The following is a 21,555-nucleotide window of genomic DNA, read 5'->3' on the forward strand; positions in this document are numbered from 1 at the left end:
ACAAATAAACAGGAAATAGCAACACAAGTTGATACGTGAGCACCAGAGCTTCAGATATTGTGAAGGTGAACAGGGTGATGGGTCAGTGATGGGTGGGTTATTTTACATTGTGTGGTCAGTGCCCTCCCCCTGAGAAGAAAAGATGGCACAAAACCATTGATGTTGAAGCAGGAAGGAGGCAAAGGGCCCTCTCAGAGCCCTGGGCAGGGGAGACAAGCGTCACCAGTGGGACCGGGCAAGAGCTCGGGTGTGTTTGGGAAAACGAGAGCCGGAGCGGAGCGGCTGAGTCAGTGAGGAAGCGGGTGGGTGGTCCACGATGACGTCAGGAAGCGGGGAAGGGGCCGCATCTCGGGGACTTCAAGCTCTGGAGTTGTTTGGAGTTTGTTCTAAAAGTGGTGGAAAGTGCTTGGGTCTCCGGGAATGTCCAAGTGCGCAAATGAAGGGTTTTGCTGTAAAAGGGACCTGGTCGCTGAGCGGAGACGTGATTGCCCGGCTCATGGTTGCAGGCAGAGCTCAGCATGGTTTGGACCCGTGGAGACGGGGGCTTGAACTAGGGGGGAGGAGGAGGAATGGAGACACCTCAGTGGCTGGTGCATATTTGGGGGACAAGGTTGTTAGAAATTGCTGGTGGATTAAATAGCGTGGGGTGAGGCAAAGGGAAGAACAAGATGACCCCTGGTCCCTCCATGAAGTATGGGGACGTGGCAGGAGCATTGCCGAGATCTAGATAACTTCCGTTTAGGGCCGTGTACCCTGTCCAGCCACCGTGCCCTGGACCCTCATCTCCACCCGGGAGGAGAAACACAACGGACGAGGGATACTCCTGTGACCGATTCCTCTTCAAACCTCACCCCTATACTTCCGGCCAGCACGTGAGTACCAGACCTTCAGTGTTAGATGGTGTTTGTTGGAACAGAGCAGATTCTCTCCAGGCTCCTTTAAGGGGGAGATTAAACACACCTGAATAACCTAATACAAATACACATTAAGCCACAGTAAAAGCCTCTCAACTTTGTTAGAGAAAATAATTGAAAACCAATACCCCTTGTAAGGAAGAACACACCCATGAAGAAGGCTACACTAGATGGTTTTGGAGAGAAAGTCAATGGAAACATTTTTTTATATGTGTGAGTTTCCAAGACCCCTTGGAAGGCACTTGAAAGTCTGACCACGGCCATTTCTCCAATGACAGAAGCAGAGCATATTATTAATCAGGGCAATCTCTCTGTTTTTTTCTATTCATACGCTTCAGGAATATACGTCAGGATTTGAGGGAGTTGAGCATCAGTAATTTTCACAAATTAAATTGTATTCCACAACTAGGATAAGAACTGTTTCAGGTGAACCACTCATAGTGGTTCTAGGGCTACCATATCGGAGCACCTGCTTCTGCCTCCTCTCAGGAGGCTGGACCTGCGTTCATTAACTGCACCACATCCCTGCGAGGTGGGCACTGTTTCCCCGTTCACACAGCTCATGTGGCTGCAAAATCTTTGTGATTTCCTCAGCTCAGCTGTCTTAGAACAAACCGCATCTCTTTCTCTCTCTCTCTCTCCCTCTGTCTTTTTGGGGGCATCATTTCTAATTCCTCAGTGGAAGGGAGGAACATTTTAAGTGCGAAAATGATGATCAAGGAGGCTTTAAGGCACAGAGGTTAAAACCATCGGCTCACCATTCTCCCAAGAAGCTACAGCACCTCGCCAGAGCCATTTTCCTTTTTGTTTTCATGAGGTGTTGGGAGCATAGGAAAATTCCTCTAGGTCCAGGGATGGGCAGTGCCTTAAAAATGTAGGGGAACAGGAACTGTTGGAAACAACTTTCTGCCCCAGAGGAAGGGACCTATGACAACCCTCCTCCCCGAGTGAGCACAGAGGACAGAGATATCTGCAAAATCTCCCTGAAGATAGCGGGCCTTGTGGGCAAAGAGGATCAGGGCAGAGCGCGCAAAGCCTGAGGGGCTTTGTGACCAGATGGCCACACGTCACAGCAGCAGGGGCGTCCTGTCCCAGCCTGGCAGCCGCTGCAGACCCACAGCCGAGCGCCCCCCTCCTCCTTCCTCTCTCAGTGCCTGGCGGCATCCGCTTCCAGCGGAGACCATGGTCCTCACAACTGAACTTCTGACCCGGGTCGGGCTTTCTTCACTGATGGTTGCCTTAACCCACAGAGAACGTCTTTGCTTTCCACTAAGAAAAACGGTAATACATTTACAGAAAAATGCAAGTGTCTGCACTAGAAACAGTCAAAAGACAAGTGACAGATGTGCAATTACATTCAGTATATAGGACAGACAAAGGCTATTGGTAACAAAGAAATACGTATTTATCATATTTATGTACTACATATTTGTAGAATATTTGTTCTATTTTATTTATATATTTATAACATATTAAATATTACAGAGATATAGAAGATATATTTCTATTATATATACTGGATGCACATGATTGATGATCAGTAAGCAGAGATGAACCGTCCAACAGGAAAATCAATCAGGCCCAGGTGGGATGAAGCACATGTGCACAGACTCACCTGAGAGCCCTGGCATCTGCGGCTGAGCTGCAGGACCCGCGGGGTCCGAGCGAGGGGCAGCGCGCGTCTGGCTGGCTTCTCTCCTGCCCTTTGGTTCTCCACCTGGCAAAGCTGCCACCGGCCACGGCCACTTCCTCGGGGTCCTCAGCAGGGTCCTGCGGAACAGAGATGCCTGCCCTGTGTTCTCAGCTTCTCCCGACAACCCGGAAGATTGTTCTAACAGTCTCTCCACTTCTGTGCAAAGGGCTGCGTTCCTGGTCCATGAACCCAGCTCAGCATCGGCAAGGGCCTGTCCTCGGAGGGGGACAGCAGAGTCAGCGTGCAGGGACCTCCGTCTCCAGCCCACCAGCGTCCCAGGCAGACCCCGCCCTGGAACATGCAAACAAGTAACACACAGAAGAATTGCTAATGGCCGGTAAACACGTGGAACGATGCTTGAAAGAAGCCCTCACTAGGCCCACAGTAAGCCTCAGCAGGGTCCCTGGTTTTACAAGGATGGCACGTTTTTAAAGTTTAATAATGTGCAGCTTTGGCAACAGTGTAAGGCAATTGTTCATTTCACTTCCTTCGGGCAGGATGTGTGCCTAATGATGAAAATATCCGGAGAACAATTAGAACTGTGTATGTATCAGTCAGGATGGGCTCTGTGATGTAAAAATAGTTTCCCAGTTCTCAATGGTTAAGCCCAACACAGCTCGATTTCTAGTTCATAACCCATCAACGGAGTTGGTGGGAAGGGGAGAACGAGAGCCCTTTCTCCTCCACCCAGCCGCTCCAGGCTCCTTTCCCTAGTGACCCACTCCCACTGGGTCACCCCGAGTCCTCCCCTGGATCCTTTGCATCCAGCAGGTCAGGAAAGAGAGGCTGCAGAGGATGTGATGAGAGGGTCCAGCAGCCTCGGGGCCAGACTGAAAGGGCACGTTCCCTCGTCCAGAACTGAGTTACGTGGTCCAGTCCCCCAGCCCAGGGGCCCTGGCGAGGGTCCAGCTCTGTGACCAAGAGGAAGGAGGTTTAGTGAAAATGTAGCATTTTCGGCCACACCCATTAACACATGCGTGTCACTCGTTACCCTGTTCACCCACTCCACTGCAATAATGTAATGTCTATCAGGGACCAGGCACTGTGCCAGCAGGTAGATGAACAGCAGATGTGAGGAAATGAGCACCCCAGGTGAAATGCAAGCTGCAAAAGAGGCCACGCCATACAATTCCATTTAAGTATGTCTATTGATTATGAGCACACATAGAAAATTACAGAAGGATTAATCTCTACAAATTATTCAGTGCTTCTACCTGATGAGTGGCATTCTGGCTCCTTTTGTGCTTTGTGTTTATGTTTCTTTATTGTTGGATTTTTTTTTTTAAACAGAACAAGCATTTATTCCATTTGTGATAAATTCATGATGAAAGAAGGCTGAGCATAAGGGGAGGGAGACGGGGAAGCAGAGGATGAGGATGTGGAAGGACCTCTGGGGCCTGACAGGCCTGTGGTGAGCAGGGCCCCTGGGGCCGGACCCGGTTTGAGGCCAGGATGTTGATTCCCAGTGATGCTGGGGTCTTCCTTCAAAGACCCCTCACAGGAGGCTGCAAAATTAATGACCAGATTCTGCCCGACTCCTCAGAAACCATGAAGCGTGAATCAACTGGAGAATGTAAACGCAGGGATTTGGCCTCTTGTACACAATTTTTGTTGTTTCTAAAAACCTTTTGTGTGATGTTTTCATGAATGAACTCCCTTCTGCTGTGGTGACCACTACAGAGGGAATGAGGCCACTTAGAGGGTGATTTTCCTGGTTTTTTGATGTTCCTGACATGGTGGTCTGCCTGGGTCCATTCCCAGCATCTCCCGAGAACTTCAGACTAGGGACATTGCCCTTTCGTGTATATTTTTGTATACTTTTGCCTCTGGTCTATGCACTTATTTCTGTATTTTCTGCATGTCCTTTGCAAATCTGCGTTTGCCCGAGAACTCTGATCGTTTGGTCCAGTCGTTTCTTAAGGTGAGCGCTTCTTTGTCCAAAGCTGCATTAGGTTTCAAGCTACTCTCTGGACTGCGGAAACTGTCCTCACCACCTGCCTTGGTCCTGGCCTGTGACACTCAGTGACGGACGTGTTTCCTCGCTGATGTTTCCTCGCTGAGAATTTCTGCAATTTTAGCGACATTCTCTTCCTCTTCAAAGTGTTGAAACTGAGACTATTTAGACATTGGAAATAGAGTCCAGAAACCACAAAAGATTCACTGAAGCACCTGCTAGGTGCCAGACACCGTGTCAGGTGCAGGAGAGCCAGACCAAATAAAGCAGCTCCTTGCCCTGAGCTCAAAGTCTAGAAAACGAAGGAGACGGTAGGCCAGTGGTGACGGAGCCATGTCTAGTTCACCGGCACAGGGGACCCTGAGGCCTAGTGCTTACACCTTCCTCCCTTTTGTTGTTCTGAGCCCTTGCTGGTTGTGCATCCACACCGAGGCTTGGGTCCTACACAGATGCAGAAATTCTGCCCTCACAAGCCGCGTCTCTGCTCTAAGGCATCACCCACTGCCCCGACTTAACGCTATGAAGTCTTGGGAACACTTTGATGATGTCCGATTAACTGCACATCTGCAGGTTCATTATATCCCCTAAGCTCGGCACAGACACAGACAGATGAGGCCTCTTAAGTTTTCCCAGTAACTTAACCACCTTTTTCTCATATGAAACATCAGTTATTCTCTCCTTGCTTTCTTGATTCTTTTTGAATACTAACTGGCTCTCTCTTCTTACTCAGGCTGGCTAGACTTTGGGGTTTTTTCTTCCCATTTCTACTGCCACATACTTTGTCATGACGAAGAGGTTACCAATGCATAACCTTATATTCTGGATCTGAAATCCACACTCTCTTGGGGATTATCTGTTTTCTCCATCTCATCACTAAGCTCATAAATGATTTGATACTCCACTCTCCAAATTGGTCTTCCTTTTGTATCACTGTCTATGCTCAGTGAGATGTATTGGAGCCTGGAGATGACTCTTCTAGGCCTTTCCCAGAGCGAGCAATCTCCTGGCCCTCAGCAATGCTGGTCTAGCCTCTACGAAGCTCCGTATCGACCGCCCTCAGATGCCAAGGGCTGGGCCTTGGCAAGAATTCCAGTCGCGATGGCTCCTTCAGTTAATTCCTTTTTTCATTTATTAGGACAAATGCCTACTTATGGCTGTTTCCCTTCAGGGATTAGACCTCCCCCGGTTCTGGGTGTTTCACATAAATTGCTCCATCGTGATTAACTGGCCTACTGTGCCTCCCTCCTGAGAAGGGTCCCGACTGGACGAGGGGGTAACTGCCATCAGATCCCAGCGCCCATAAGCCTTCCAGAGATGCTGCAAAGTTACAACCACTTCATCAAACAGAGAATCACTGAGAACTTTGTGAGACCATCCACATGCCCTTCATCTGCAGCAGGTTTGCATTGATGCCCCAAATCCTAATTAATCCAACTTAATAAAACTCTCTGATTTTTTAACTACAAATAAAAATTTACAATGATTATCATCTTTCATAAAATTTTTGAAGTTCCATGAGCAAAACATAAATTGCGTTTGGATAAATCTCAGGCAGGAAAGAATTGCTTCTAACTAGACAGATCTAAGAAAAGGTAGATTTTAGTGAGATCTTCTAAAGTCAAATAAATGACGCCTTCAAAATCATCTGAAGGTCCAGCAATACTGGATCCAAAGCCAGTTATGCAATTTCTTTCCCTGAAGGTGGCTCCTGATCACCCCAAACATAAAAAACACAAGAAGGAAATTTCTATGTTTGCCCGAGGATTTGGCAATATCCAGAGGATAACTCCGTGCTGAGACTGAGCAAAATAACCATCTTTATAAACAAAAGCACCCCTGCTACCTTTGTCACGCGTCCCATACAGTCAGCTCCGCCTGTGCATTTACCACTGCGATGCGTGTGCCTCAGTGTTCCTTCCTTCCAAATTCTTATTCAACTTCACATTTAGAAGGAAAGGAGTCTCCACTTCATTCTGAAAGGCAGAGGTGAGGTTGTCCTTTGGGCTTGATTCATGGAGTTGAGAGAAATACCCCAAGTGATCATTTCTTCACTTTCTGGCGTTTGAACGAGTTCCAGCCTGATCCCAGCTGCCAGAGAAGAAGCACTAGGTCCTTGGGACCAATGACTATTTCTCATTTTTCTTTATAGGTCCCTGAGCACCAAACATGTCAACTCACATAGAGAATATCCATTAAGAAGTGCTTAGTGAACGCATTAGTCACCACATCTTAATCGCTGGTTATGGAAAAGCATCTGAGAGCAAGATCATAGCTACTCTCCCATAACAGAAATAGCTCCTCGCAGTTTGTTGCCAACTGTGGAAGAGACACAAACATCCCAGACCCGAGTGGGTCTCCCTGGGCTGAGGTGAACCCGGTAACGTTTCCCACGAGGCTCAGAGTGTCCTTTCAGGTCAGTGGCGCTCATTCCTCCTCTTCCACAGACAGCAAACTGAAGTCCAGAGCGTGCAACTCGCCCAGGGGAGGCCCAGGGTCCAAGTCAGGGCATCTCAGTCAAAGGAACAAGGACAAAAAGATAAGGAAAAGGTTGTAAAACATGCTTAATTGCAGAGGGTGGAAGGCTGCATACTCATTATTTACATTATATAAAACTAGAATTTTTTTTTTTGATAATCAGAACAATTTAATTTCAAAAAATGTCCATCCAGTTAGGTTCCTGCGTGGTACACATCTCAGCCCTCCTTTGTCTTCTTCGTTCACGTGTTCACACATTATTAATTTAACTCCTGCCACACACACACACCAGGCAGTGTTGGATTCTTTCTCTGGGGGAACAAAAGGACAGTTGCAGCCCCAAGAGTGAGATAGCCTGGACCCCAGAACAGGAGGTGACAAGATGTAAATGTTGGCACCGCACTCTTCCCAGGCCAAGAACCAGCCCTAAGATTCCAGGTCTGTGAAACCGACATCTCTAGGAAAGCTTTTTGTTACTCACTGAAGACCACATGAAATGAAAATATTCAGTGTGTAGGAACCTTTTTTCTTAACTTTTTTTATTGTGGTAAAAGTCACATAATATAAAGCGTACTATTTTAACCATATTTAACTCTACAGCTCAGTGGCACTAAGTACGTTCACATTGTCGTGAAATCCTCACCAGCCTCCATCTCCTGAACTTTTCACTTTCCTAAACTGAAACTCTGTCCACATTAAACATGAACTCCCCATTCCCTCCATCCCTCCACCCCGCCGCCCCGCGCCGGCCCCTGGCATCTACCAATGTACTAGCCGACTCTGCGAATTTGACTATTCTAGGTACCTCATATAAGTGGAATCAAACAGTATTTGTCTGCACCCACTGTATATTGGAATGCATTTTTAAGGTTAACTTAATATATGTCCTGCAAACAGATTGTAACTTCTTGTTTGTTTTCCCCCTGTGCTGTATGTATTTTCTAACAGGGAGATTTAAAAACTTGTTCTTAGGCATCTTCCTTAACCTTTGTGAGACTTGCTTCTTGCTTCTGTGTTAGAAGCCTCCGCGTGTCTGTCTTACAGTTGGCAAGCCTCCCAGCCCAGGGCCTTCCCAGAGCTGACTCTCAGGAGAGATCGGCTCTCCCCTTCATCATCTTCCTTTTAAAACTGTCATCCTTTCCATGGTCTCCGTGAGTCTGGAGCCTGCCTGACTCTTCAGGGCCACGTCACGTCACTCTTCGCCTCCGTCACTGAGTTCTAGCCACCTGGCCGTTCTGTTATCCATGGAGCCTTCCACGCTCGGTCCTGTCTCGGGAACTGCCTCGGAGCACTTTCCCTCCGTCTTCTCTTAGCTGCCTGTATCATATCATTCAGGACGCGGCTCAGATATCTGCTCACAGAACCAATTTCCCTAATCCCTCAGCCTAATGTAACCCTCTACCCTTACGGCTGTGTTATAGCACCTCACCAGCCGAATCTTTTAATTGATCATTTAAATACATTAAAATGTAAGCTCTTTAGAAAATTTCTTGTCATTCATCACTGTGTCCCTAACACCTGGGACTCACAGGCGTTCTGTAATGTGCGCTGTTTATAGGACGTAAAAAGATTCCTCCAAATAACCCATCTTATCCAACAAGCTTTCTTGATACACACAGTTCTTTTCCTTCACATTTATTCCACTTTAGCAAATTAAATAATTTCTCACTTTAACCATTCATTCCGTTGACCAATCTCAGTTCTGCTCTTTTTTGTTCATTATGATGCAAGTTACATGGGCAAAAGTAGAGAACACTTTTTAACTAATAATGTATTGAGAAAATATCATGATATTTAAGATTAAATTTGTGATAGTTGACACAGTAAATGTGGATCTATTACATAGAATAAGCCCTTAAAAGTTGAGGAATTTTGTAGGCTAATTTATGCTTTTACACTAAATTGTCTTTAAAAATAAGAATATTAGTATGCATTTACTTAATCTCGCTACTTACTGATAAAAGAAACCCTTCAGATAACATATAAAAAACACCTAAGAAAATAAAAATATTTACAAGAAGGTATTATGTGCATGTTCCATGTCTCTTCTCTTAAAGATGAGCCAATCTACGTGGTTGTAAATATCATTTAAGTCACTTCTAGTGCCACTGGTCAGAGGAGGTTATTTATAATGCAGCTATTTAAGGGTGGTAATTGAAAAGCAGATTGGATTTATCACTTTGTCCTCCAGGTAATAGCATTGTCTTAGAGTTTAGGGAATGCTGAAATAGAGTTACTCTTTCTTTTTTTCTTTGGGTTTTAATGGAGTCTTGACTATCTGTTCAAGTGTTTCTTCTGAAACTTTGTATGGAGGGGGAGTACAGACAAGGAGATAAAGTTTAAAGAATGTGTCCTCGAATGCCCAATTATTGTGTCTGATGAAATAGATTAATAATCATGGGGCACATTACTCTTACTTAAACAAGAGGCCATTACAGTTTTCTTTAGAACACAATACTGTATGGTTATATTCATTTGTCATGAAAACACCCAAATGAACATGAATGGAGATGACTGACTTTTCATTTGCTTTCAGAAGAAATGTGCTAAGCCCTTTCCTCCACTATTTATTTAATACACATGCTACACTCTTTGTCCCTAAAAAATGCATTTACTTAATCCTTAAGAATGGCTGCCGTGATTTATGTGTGAGACAACTTTGAATTCCAACCTTTCAGCACCAGTGAGATGCTTTTTCAGGGTGTGAGATTTTTGATTGTTCCAATCTTTATGCCACATTTGAAGTAGCTTTTGTCTATCATCTGGTATTTAGGAGTAATCTGGGGGTAAAATGCTCATTGCCTTTTAGGAGCCAGCTACCTCCAGGCACTTGTCGGGCTACCTACTTTGAGTTCTAAAAGATGTCAAACACTGGGGGCTTCCCTGGTGGCATAGTAGTTAAGAATCCACCTGCCAATGCAGGGTTCACGGGTTCGAGCCCTGGTCCGGGAAGATCCCACATGCCGTGGAGCAACTAAGCCCATGCACCACAACTACTGAGCCTGCGCTCTAGAGCCCACGAGCCACAACTACTGAGCCCACGTGCCTAGATCCCCTGCTCCGCAACAAGAGAAGTCCGCGCACCGCAACCAAGAGTGGCCCCCCGCTTACCGCAACTAGAGAAAGCCCACAAGCAGCAACAAAGACCCAGTGCAGCCATAAATAAATAAATAAATTTATTTTTAAAAAAAGATGTCAAACATTGAGTTACTGTGATCGCCATTTTACAAGTGAAGAAAACTAGGATTAGAGAGATGAAGGGATTTGGTCTGTGTCATTCAGCCAGTAAACTGTGTCTGTGTCTTTCAGGGGCAGCCCCATGGCCAAGTCCAGAGCCAGCACAAAATCTGCTCCTTGGTCCACGACAAAGAGAAAAGATGAGGGGACACACGCCCAGGTCTTTTAGGAGCAAGACAAGATCACCCACATCTTGCTCGGACCCCAGCGAGAGTAACTTAGTCACACGGCCACTCAAGGCAGCAAGGTTGCCGGAAAGATCATTGCAGCTGGAGTGGATGTCTGCTAGCTAAATAATAAGAAGACGACAGACATAAAAGTGACAGAGAGCTTTATATGTATGTGGAGCGTCTGCAATGCACATAGGTCATCAATAAAGCTGAGACTTGTCCTAGAAACCATATGACTATGTTTATGGGTCAGAAAAGTAAACATCTATCTTGTTTCAAAATATGAAGGTTTAGATGAAATAATATTGGCAGAATCTTGATAATTATTAAAGCTGAGTGATAGGTAGACTGGTTTTGTTATTTTCTTCTCTCTACTCTTCGTTGTTCAAACATCACACCATCAAACTTGACTCAGCTACCGGGTCAGTGGGTGCTGCCCCCTCCTCCATCCTCAGCAGGTCCTGACATGAAGTTTCTCGTGGGAACCAGCCAAGCAGCAATGGTACCCACCCAGACCTTGTGCCATCTCCTCTAAAACTGTCATTCTCTCCATGAAAGTCTTGAAACTGGCCCTTGAAACTGTATTTGGCTGAGTAGTTATGAAGTCAACCTGTGGTGAGACTATTTTCTGATAGATTCCTTCATGTTGTGATAATGAGTTTTATTCACTAGCAAAACTGAATTTCTACATTTAGCGAGGTGAATTAGGCTTCCATTCCCTTACCAGTAATACGGTCATTTGGGACCTGTCATTGAGGGTGAAGTGCTATGTTTGGGGGCCAGTGGACTTTTGTGCAAGTCTCAGCTTTATCACTTACAGCTACCCGGCCTGAAGCAAGGTATTTGGCCTCACTCTGCTTCAGTTTCCTTATTTTCATAACCCGGATACTAACTTAAGCTGTGAATGAGTGGCCTTCTCTTGTTCTCACTTGGGTGGTCTTTGTTGATTCCACAAGATGAAGCCTTGCTTCATTTTCTTAGTTCAGATGAACATATTCACATTGTTGCCTGCTTGCTTCTGGATTATAATTCTAAAATAGTTTGCTCTATGATGGATGGATGATTTGGTAGATAAATTGACAGATAGATTGCCATACCTATCAATCTGTTTACCTATAGGTACAACAGTAACCTTGTTGAAACTTTATAGCATGGGCTAAATAAGGCTGTCTCAGGATCTCTCACTCCAGCTAGTTTTGACTTCTGCTTTCTTGAATCTCCCCCAGGAAGAATTCCTCACAGAATTGTCCCTTTGTCTGGTTTCTCGAGGCTTTCACGGTGGGTTAATGTTTGATAGTGAGATCCGGGTGGGCGCGACATGGGGTTTTCTTTTGTGAAGCGAGAGAAGAGTGATTGCAAAAGCAATGGGGACAGAGAAGGGCAAGCGGGGGACACACTCAGGCAGATCAAATAGAAAGAGTAAACTCTGTGGAAGTAGAGGCTCCTGAAGCCGATTCCCATGAAGCCACCCATCCTTGTACTTCCCACACGGCCTTCCTCTGCCCCCATCCCACTGAAGAAGGCAGCTGAAGGACACCAGTGGAGGCAGGGAGAAGCATTGTGGGGCTGCTCTGGTAGGGTAGGGATTTAGGGGGTGGTGCCTCGTTTGCAGTCAGGGTGATAAAGATCAGTGGGAACCGGAGCATACTGTGAAGTTAGAGCTAAAAGAAATTACCTACAGGTTGGTCATGAGGTAAGATAAAACGAGAGCAAATGTTGTTTATGGCCCAAGCAAGGGAGTGCACAGAGCTGCCACTTAATGGGACGGGAAAGGTGACACGCGGACAGTGCAGTTGGGGGACCTCAATAGTCGTGTCTTGGCAACGTTGAGAATGAAGGTTGAATGGTGATCCTTTATACATTTCAGAGTCAAGTAATGTACAGGTGATATTTAAAATCAAATAGCTGGATGATCCCACCAAGAAGAGAGAAGGGCTGTGTACCAAGCACTCAATCACTTTGGCAGGTACTGATCAGAAAGAAGAAGACACAGCAAAGACACGAGGACAGATGGCCATGGGGCAGAGGGGACCAGGCTTGGTTGTTCCTGGGAGCTGAAAGCAGACTTACAGACGGAGTAATGCTGATGTAAATTGAAAAGTAACTATGAGAATTGTGCGTGAGAAGCACCATGCCATATATTCTGTTCCCATGAAGGTGAAGGACAGTGTCTAGTTTGTTCCTACCCTTCCAGGACTCGCAGCCTTGGGGAGAGATGGACAGGCATGGAATTAAGCCCCACGTTCCCAGCCCCAGGGGCATAGTCGGTGAGGGAAAACTCAATTCCCAGTCTCTGGGGGCAATTAGAGCAATTTGGACATGAGCCAATCTGGGAAAGCTCAGTGAAAAACCTTATTGGGCTGATTCTCAGAGAAGCATGTTTGCGGAGGAAGATCATAGAAATCAGAACACAGACATGGGAAGTGCAGCAAGGGTTGAGCAGTGATGTTGGGGGCAGACTGAACGGACAATGGGACGAGGCTGCAGACAGAATCACAGACCTTCTTGTTTGAGGACAGAGCAGGTGGAGAGAGCCGTCTCTTCCCCTGCCCCAGTGACTGGGCTTCAGTGCTGACGGCACCAGTGAAAGTCTGTGAAGCTCCCCAGGCATCTCCATGCACCTGTTTCTTCACTGGCCAATAGTCCATAAGATCCGCCTCACCTTCTCTGAGTGGTGCTCGGACACTGAATGCAGCTGGATGAAAGGTCGAGGGCGTTATCTGCACAGCTTGTATATTCTGTATACAGTTTAAGGAGGCTTAAAGCAACTCAGCCCTATCTTTGGATACACACTTTTTCTCTAGCAGCTCATAATTTCAATGAGAAATGGGGAAAATGTAAGATATTATTATATAAGTAGGTCTTAATTAAATATAGACATTACATGGTTTTAATAATTATTCGATCTTTTAGACAATGAGTAAAAATTTGTTTTTACTAAAAAAAATTGGAAAAAATAAAAATAACAATGAACTAGTCTTTAAGTCCTTCAAGTTCAGCTTTGAACCGTACAGTGTTCTTAAAACAGAGATTCTTACTGTTATCATGAAATCATGAAATTCAGATGAACTTTCGCAGGCCTCTCGGAAGGGACCAGTTAATCTGTTTTGATCCTAACAGGTGTCTCAACATTAAACCAGGAATAACTCTGGCTTATAACTATTTCTGAGAAATATAGGGAAAGATGCAAGAGGATGAAAAAGAGAGAGGCTGATTAACTGTGCAGTGAACGTCCAGTGATCCGACGGCGAGGCAGGCCCCAGAGCGGGGCAGGGTCCTGCACCGGCCACCATGCTGACACCAGCTCTACCTGTAAGGACTGGCTCTCCACTCACACCGGACATGACGGATGTAGGTGAGTAGCTGCAGCTGGTGAGTTCGCTGCCCCAGTTCTCCACGTCTCCCAGCGTCCACGCTCCCTGACGTGTGACTTTGCAATTCCTCCCACTGAAGAAGAGGAATGTACTTCCCCCATTTCTTAACTTTGGACTTGGTCGGTGATTTGCTTTGGTTAGTAGAATGTTCCTGGGAGAGACAAGACCCCCAGACTGGAGAAGCACGGGTGCTGTTGCCTCTGCTCTCTGTCCTCTGTCTTCACCTGGAGGAGAGCATGCTGTACTGGCCTCTGGGGCCCAGGGGACCCTCATCCGACCCCCAGATGCTTGAGCTGGAGCGAACGCCAGAGTCCAGCCCGGATCTGAGCCCCATGGGGTGATGGCTGGCGAATCCACTGAGCATCCGAGGAAGTCTGCTAATGCACATTTGCAGCAGTGGGTACTGGATACAGTGGCTAAGAATCAAAACATCCTTTTAGACGTGAAGATAAAGCCAGCCAAGAGATGTAGTCAAGAATCATGTATTGTGTATTTATGTCAATTTAATCATTAAGATCTTAATTCTCGTGGTTTAGGATTATAAATTTGAATTTCCAAAGGCTTCAGGAACAATGAAGTTTTGAATTGATGTAAGCTCTGTGGGAGAGTACATTTATTTTGACACTCATCAATATTTATGGATGTATAATAGGATTTACATCAACAGCACAGAAAACCTTCTTAATAAATGTCACTGCCTCATAGTAAAGTATAAACATAGGTCAGATCTCATGGGAAAAACAGCCGTGAAAGTGAACTTGGGCACTTGGGATGTGTCTCACCCCACTATCAGGGGACAATATGACATAACTCCTTATGACTGTCATCACGAATGCTAGGGAAAATAACAAGCCCTTTCTTCTCTACTTCTAACAGGATTCTTAACCTGAGCTACAAATTCCCAGAGGCATCACTGGGTGGGCTTTAGGTGGCCTGCGGAAACATTTTTGGACTTGGCTGCATTCATTTCTCTAGAGGAGAAGTCAGAAAGCTTTTTCTGTAATGGGCCAGGCGGCAGGTATTTTTGGCTTTGCAGGCATCTTAGTCTGCTCTGGCTGCAGTAACAAAAGACCATAGCTCAGTGCCTCAAACAACAGAAAGTGAATTTCTCACAGTTCCAGAGCCTGGAAACCCAGGACCAAGGTACCAGCAGGGCTGGTTTCTGGTGAGAGTTGTTCCCCGGGATTGTAGAAGGTGCCTCTCACTGGGTGCTCACCTGGCTTCTCCTTTCCCATGTACAGGGAGAAAGAGAGAGAGAGAGAAAGAGAGAGGGAGGGAGGGAGGAAGAGAGGGAGAGAAAGGACTATCAACTGTTGAAGGTAGATAAATTTGAATTGAAAGCTTCAGTTTATACCTAGGTTGTAGTTCATCCTGAAAGAAAAGATATATACATAGATAGATAGATATAGATAGATAGATAGATAGATAGATATACTCCCTACATCTGCCCACTGAGCAAATGAGAAACTTGACCAACCTAGTTGTAATAAGTTCTCGCAGCATCCAAATTGTTGTTTGAAATATCATTTCCTATTAAAAATTAGGTAATTCTCAGTTTGGGATGGAAGATGGGCAACGTTAGCCCAGACACCTTATTCTTCCATAATTTGGGGACATTAGGGTAGTATCAATGAACCAGAATCCAGCTTGAATAGATTCCCAGTGGCCTGAGATGGGACAAATGGATGTAGATCCCTGCAATAGACAGAAACACACCCAAAACATGTAAATCCACAGGTTTCTAATGACACCAAAACAAACAAAACTCCTTAGTCACCTTTGGATATTGTTAGAAACCAATGCAGTTTTTGGTATCCAATAAATAAAGAAATAGAATCAAGCATCCATTCTGCCCGTACTATGAAAACTGGACCTCCATGTATCCAAACAGTTGACTTGGCAATGTTTCTCTTTATAGGGTAACTTCAGCTAATAATAAAGGAAGAATAAAGAATAGAATCATACTGTCACCCTTTTTCAGCCCCCAGTGAAGCTGTGGAACTTAGCAATGATCATCCATGGCCATCAGTATCACAGAAGAAGAGGAAAACAGTCACTGGGTACCTCCTGATGGAAGGGACGTAGCACCCCAAGCTGATCCACCAAACACTTGATCCAAAAGATGACTTCATTCCTGGAGCTGGAAAGCAAGGCCTTCCAAAACAAGACACCAAATCCTATGGAGAATGTGCCCTGACTGTGGCCAAGAGGAGATGCGACACCACACCATAGCTGGAGATGACCCGCCCCTGAGAGAAATCCATCCTGTTCGCTGAAGCAGTTTCAGAGATGGGCTGATGCGTATGGAGAGGGTATCTGAACGCCGCCGAGGGGATGCGTGCAAAGGCTTCAGGGGTGGCCAAGCCAAGACACAGAAGGTAAAGGAGGTGGAGGAAGACCAAGAGGTGAGCCTTTGGGGTGGAAGCATGTTCTCAGGGGCTGTAACTTGGGTTTGGAGATGTTGAGAAGTGGGTTTTCAGACCATTTCTAAGAAGGCACATTTTTTAAAGGTGTCTGTGTATATGTCTAGGATGCCATTAGAGGGCTTCAGACAGAGGTATGAGCCTTGATCGGACAGGAGGGGCTCCAACCGCTGCAGTGACATATTCTAGCCACAGCCCACACCTACCTGATCACCTTCCCAATTTCCTCTGGCTACAGAAGCTGGTAAGAAACAGGAAGGAAAAAGAAGCAATTTTCCTCCGGTAGGGAGAAAATCAAGCTGCAAAGAGCCTGGCTTCATCTCTGATAGCTTCTGCAGATGAAATGTTGTGCTGTGATCACCACCCAGATTCTCATTTCGGACCAAACACAAATTCCTCCAGCTGCCGGGGGTGATGGCTGCAGAAGCTGCCTTCCTCAGAAAGCCCCAGAGGCTGTTTTCTGGGAGCCCAAATTAAGAGAGTGCAATGGTACCTGTCAAGACACCAGGCTGCAGCTCTACTCAGATGCTGAGCAGCAAAGCTGAGGTGGCCTTCGAACGAAACACATTGACAATTCCTCTTCATCTCTATGATTTTAGGGCCTGGGGACTTCTGCAGAAAGATTATCATAAGGAAGGTATCCCAACCTCCATATCTTGAAGATCAAGGTCCACTAAAGAGAGCTGGGGAAGAACAAATGGTGCGTGAGATTAGCCATTGCCAGGAGGGCAGGTCCCCGCTGGCTCTCGAGTCCCTGGTCTTGGGAGCTTGATGTCCGCTGACCCCTCAGCCGTGCTGGACATGCTGCTGCACTGCCCGTCCTGCAGGAAGCCCCCCAGCTCCTCCAGGGCTGCCTCACTCCAGGCCGTGCTTCTTCCTGGGGTGGGACAGGGTACCACGGGGCCGTCCCCAGCCCCTCGGCTCGTGCCCTTTGGGTGCCCACCCCCCTGCACCCAGAAGCATGTCGTGAGACCCATTAGCCCCCTGTACGTTCATCTCCCACGGCTCAGCACCCACTCCTGCCTCTAGCTGAGCACTGCACAGAAAAGAAAAAGTGCTTCCCGAGGAGTCTGGAGACATCTTGAGATGTTTCCTGGGCAAACTGCCCTTCATGTGATATTCTTGGGTTTCAACACGCATGTCTTGATTTTTCCTAAATCCTCCCCGGTGCCGAGAAGGGAGATGACTCCGCACGGCCACACCATCCACTTTTGCTATCTCCAATCGGCCAGAAGGGGGCGCTTTCATCTCTTCTTTCAGCCTAGATGCGCTTTCCTTATGTAACATTCTATCCTCCTAAGATAGTATATTATGTTCCTCCAGAAACCAGTCTTACGGCTTGGTATTAATGAAAGAAGGGGGAAGGAAAAAACTTGCAGATAAAGGAGCAAAAATCCATAGTTATTTCGAAATGAAAATATCCACTCCGTCCATGTCCAACCGGCAGGAGACAAGAAAATAAGACAGATGATAATATCACCTCCTCCAGTCCCCTATCCTAGGTTCATCCCCCTTTGATCCCCCAGATGAAATAGGAAAATTTTCTATTGTAAGCAATCCTCAATATGAAAGAGTGGAAAGAAAAAAAAAAAAAAACAGACTTTCCACCAGGATTACTTTCTTCCTCCGTAAGTGAGCTGAGCTCCACGGCACTGACTCTTTTGAAAGGTCTAGAAAGTACGTTTTCCGAAATGATAGATTTGCAGGAATGCAGAGCCTGTGATTAGGAGAATAACCTGAGTCATACAACCCCATCCTGAACACCGTCCCCAGCCCTGCAAGAAGAAGGGTAACGCAGGTCCACGAGGACGGCTGTGGAGGAAGCAGGCGCCCGCAGAGAGAGCAACACCTCAAATCCACGATGTCTTGGCCCGTTTTAGGGGTTCGGTGGCCACCGCTGCTGTATCTGAGGAGGAAGTACTTCCTTCAAGTCTGAAAAAAAGCTGCTGAGGACGAAGGAAACTCTCCATCCTATGTCCTGTAGGGTCTGGAATGTGCTCCAAGCCATCTCAGAGGGCCCCCGTGATTGCTCAGAGGTTGATGGAAAGGGAATTGGAGACCTGAAATGTCCCAACACGTGGCTCTATTTAGACAACACACTCTGTGTTAATGACCTTGGCAGGGCACAAAAGACGAACCCTTGACAACAGACAGTTTTGAGTTTGTGCCTGGATAAATATCAACTCCTCCGAACCTCTATAAAGCAGACTATATAATGTCAAAATAAATGAGAACAGGCCCTACAAGCTACAAAACTGGGGCACCCCCAAAGCAGAGTGGGCCTAAGAGCAGTGGGAACCTGTGCCCCCCACCCCGGACCCTGATCTTTGGAGGGCTGATGGGAGGTGACCCTGACAGTCAGGGAGGCCCCGTCCCAGCACCCTTGCGTTCACCTTGGAATTATGTTTCACACACAAAGTCAAGTCTGAGGAATCTCTGGATGACGGATGCTCTCATACCTGGACCATAAGGGAAAGAAAGCCAGGGCTTTACTGGAAGGAAACTGATACTGAGGATTAGAAACTGCTCAACAAGTAGTTTCCTAGTTCTAAAGTTATCGGTCATGAAAGGGTCCTAAGAATATTCATTTTACATTAGAAAACATTGAAAATATACTTTATAAAAATAGTGAAAAAGAGAAGATTGTTATTAATAGTTCCATGACTGAATTCACTTCTGCATAATTACCCTTCAGTATGGTATTTTACATTGTTGGAATCTTATTATATATAATATATAAATTTTGTTATATATAATATATAATATAAATATACAGTAATGTATATATTACTGTACTTTTGATTCACTTGAAATATACCAATAGCATTTTCTACGTGATAAAATATTCCTTACAAACGTCAGTTTAATGTCTCCGTGGTGTTCTCCCAGTGCTCTGTTGGACGGAAGGAAATATTATTATCTCCAGTTTCCTGATGAAGAATCTCAAAGAGGACAAGGAGCTGGTCAAAGGCCACGTAGTCAGAGCATGACTGATTGTGACTGACCGGGACCCGTCTCCAAAGCCTGGGCACTTTCCTGCAGTGCTCTCTGCCCCTGTCTGGGATCCTGACCTTCCATGGATCTCGGCAATTACTTAAAGCCATTACTTGAGGCTTCTCTTTGTACTAACCTTGTGCTGAGACAGTTTAGGGGGAAATCAGTTTGGACCTGGCATCCTCCACATTAAGTCCAGTTACCCTTTCAGAGGAGGAAAATCACGAGTTGCTCCTAGAAAACTGATCACAGCTTGTTCTGATAACATACATAGCTCTCTCAGTGTAACCCAGGGGTGACTCTCAGGCAGGAGGAGGCTGGGCAAGGAGGTTGGTTAATTTTGTTTTAAACAGTCAATCAGAATATCCTTTTGTGAGCAGGTGTCACACACCTAACAGTGTACCACTCGTTGATGGGCCTTAACCCTTCCGTGCGTGAGGAGCTTGGAGGGCGCTTCTCATGCGGGGTAAATTCCAAGAGGGCAGGACGGGTGGGTAGCATCTACAGACAGAGCCCGAAACCTCTGCTGGGTTCATCTTCGTCATCATTACATTGGGACTCATCCTGACTCGCTCTGCATCTTCCAGACCACGTGGACAGCTTTCTGGGGAGGAAGGCCCTTGCTTGTCACCCTCCCCAGCCCACCTGGCTGGAAGGTGCTCACGCATCCCTAACTGTCCTTGGGGCTCGGGCTGCACCCCTCCCTGCCAGGCCACCCCGCCTGACCAAGTGGTGACGACGTGAACTAATAATACACAGATTACGAATCGTAGCTCATATTTATTCCTTATGGCTGGTTACATGCCTGCTCACATGTAATCCTCACAGAAACCCTACAAGGCTTCTTATTCTCATCTCCAGTTTATAGACAGGGCAGCAAGGCCCGGAGGGATTATGCATCTTCTCTAAGGTTCCAGGGGTGGGACCCGGGCAGGAGCATCTGGTGCCCCGGGTTCCCAACGGCGGCATCATATGTCTCTTGCGACCAATTCCTGTACAAGTTCTTTTATTAAAAAGGGAAGGGACTTCCCTGGTGGTCCGGTGGTAAAGAATCCGCCTTGCAATGCAAGGGATGCGGGTTCGATCCCTGGTCAGGGAACTAAGATCCCACATGCCGCGGGGCAACTAAGCCTGAGCGCCGCAACTACTGAGCTCGAGTGCCTCAACTAGAGCCTGCTCGCCACAAACTACAGAGCCCACGCACTCTGGAGCCTGAATGCCACAACTAGAGAAGCCTGCGCACTACAGTGAAGAGCCCGCACGCCTCAACAAAGATCCCGCAGGCCGCAGCTAAGACCCGATGCAGCCAAAAAATAATAATAATAAAATAAATAAATAATAAATAAATCTTTAAAAAAAAACTAACACATTTTTAAAAACGAAATTTAAAAAAAAGGGGGGGGGTGGAAATCAAATATAAGCCAAAGTCATTTTCAATATTCTTTAATAAAAAGTAAAAAAACAAAAACAAAAAAAGCCTCCAATCCCCACTCAGTTCCCAATTCTTGCCAAATTGTGTCCTATGCATCACAAAGGATCTAGCTCTTCGGGAAGCTTGAACACGGAGGCCTCCTCCTGGGGTTTCTTCACTTCACCAGCAGCGGAACAAAGGGATGTTTTCCAGGAAAGAACAGCAGGGGGCAGAGCCAACCTGGGATACGGACCAGCTTTCTCTCGGATGCTTCACCAAGCATCCCGCAGGTGTCTGGTACAGGAAGTGTGTGATCTCAAACACAAATGATTGGGAAATTGAGTTTACTAGGTAGTTTGCCAAAAAAGTTTATCTTTGTACATACAGAGAGAGATTGATATTTATATGTGTCTATACACACATATGCATATATATTGATGTGTATGCCTTTCTATACATATAGATATAGATAAATGTAGATAAATACATTTATCTATATCTATAAGGATGGAATTGTCATTAAATTACGGGACTATTTTAAGACTTCTTTTAGATAGGGTAGTTTAAATCAATATTTTAAATCACTTGAGGAACTTCTGAGTTGTGTTGCATAATTAATTGTTACTGCTTCATCTTTTCCTAACGTCCCAATGGAATTCTCATGAAAATGCAGAAAGGATGTAAAGTTATAATACTACTGGAAATCAGCAGTATCAGTTTGTGTTTGCCCAGACGCAGTGAGACAATCCCACCCACCAAAGCTAAGGTAGTCCCCGGGGGCAGCCCCTCAAGGCTGAAAGAGTCACTGTGACCGCCTCCTCCCAGACCCACCGTTTCTGGGACTGGAGGAAAGACCCGTAGCATCTCCCAGACCAAACCCCCTCTCTGGGTCGGCCTGGGGTTTCCCATC

The sequence above is a fragment of the Balaenoptera borealis genome (genome assembly GCF_965194805.1).
Source record: "Balaenoptera borealis genome assembly, chromosome: 14".
Lineage (NCBI taxonomy): Eukaryota > Metazoa > Chordata > Mammalia > Artiodactyla > Balaenopteridae > Balaenoptera > Balaenoptera borealis.